This window comes from Eubalaena glacialis, chromosome 4 (assembly GCF_028564815.1).
Source record: "Eubalaena glacialis isolate mEubGla1 chromosome 4, mEubGla1.1.hap2.+ XY, whole genome shotgun sequence".
NCBI lineage: Eukaryota > Metazoa > Chordata > Mammalia > Artiodactyla > Balaenidae > Eubalaena > Eubalaena glacialis.
Window position 1 is genome coordinate 112,549,602 of NC_083719.1, and position 1,717 is coordinate 112,551,318.

Sequence of the window (1,717 nt, forward strand, 5' to 3'; positions counted from 1 at the left end):
GGCACCCGCTTGCCGCAACTGGGGAGAGCCCTCGCGCAGAAACGAAGACCCAACACAGCCATAAATAAATAAATAAATAAATAAACCCAAAGTTTAAAAAAAAAAAAAAAAAAAATTGTTCTTAGCTTTATAAAAAGGATATCATGTTGCATGTAATCTTTCAGGATTTTTTTTTTCACTTAATATTACTTTGCTAAAAATTCATCCATATCATTACATTTTACTGTAGTTCATTTTGACTGGTGTAAAATATCCCAGTGCGTAAATACACCACAGTTTACCATCCACTCTTCCACTCATGGGCAAGTGCATTGTTTCTGGGATTTAGCTCTTGTTCACACTGCTGCTATGAACATTACTGTAAAGGTCCCCTGTTGTACTTGCACAAGAGTTTGTCTATGGAGCCGGTTTATACTTCCACCAGATGTAGGTGAGAGAGCCTCTGGGTCTACATTCTCTGCTACACCATGAATCCATCTTGTCAGGTTGCTTTCCAGACGGGTGGATCAATCTACCTCCTTCCAGCAATGTATGAGAATGCCAATATCCCCAAACTCTTTCTGACCCTAGAGATCATTTAAAATGTTTGACCATTTGACAAGAAAAAATATCTCCCTGCTGTTTAACTCTGTGGCAAGGTACTGACCCCACTAAAAGCTGAGAGAGAAGGGGTTTGGCTCAGAGAACTGTTTCCAGTCTGATAACTTCAGTGACATTTCTGGGACTGAATCCCCAGTGGCTCAGCTGCTTTCCCATGTCCTAAAAGAGGTGACACAGTTGCAAAGAGTGAGGGGGGCCAGGATGGGAAACAAGCCCAACTCACCACAGTGTATGCTTGTCTCCTGGTCCCAGCCTCTACCAGTGTCAGATCACTCTTTCTCCTTGATGAAGCAGGCATTCTCTCTCCCCACCCCCACCCAAGAAAAACCAGTATAATGCTGCCCTTTGTTATTTGAATTGATAAATTTAAACCTCTTTCCCTGCTTTGCAGTAAAAGAACTTTCTATTTTGGGCTTAGTAACATAGCCAAAACCAAGCAGAGAGCAGCAGGCTGCAGCATGAGTTAATAGTCTTTCTTCAAGAAGAGAACTCACATGCAAACAGAAGGACCTTCCAAGATATGTCATCTGCATAGCAATATGCAGCCTTGTTGCCTGCTTTTCTGCTGACATATATTTCAAGGTTCAAAATTGAACACTACCTAACCTTTGGAGTAAGCTGATGAGTTAAGCCTGAACAATCAGGTTTCTTAATCCAAGTCAATTTGCTAGGATCCCCTCTGTGTACCTAGTGCTGCGCTGGGTATTGTCAGGGAAGAGAATTCTGTCTTTAAGGGGAATTCTAGCCACCAAAAATTATACTAACTTGAGGAGAGCCTAAACACTTACCTAAGAATATGCTTTCCTCTGCTAGTCCATTTCTCTACCTGAAATCTCCACATTAGTGTAGGGTCCTGGGTCTCAAGAAGCCGCCAGAAGTACACAGAGATCATGTTTATAAGAGGAACAATCTATTTAAACCATTGGCACCTGTTAGCACAAAACCACGGCCCGGAAGAATAGGACAGAAGACCTACCATCCTGTCTTTTGTCAAACTTTTTCTTATGGGAGTTTTCAAATATGTACAAAACTAGAGATAATAATGTAATAAACCCCCATGTACCTATCACCTGGCTTCAACAATTATCAACATATGGCAATCTTGTTTCATCTATAC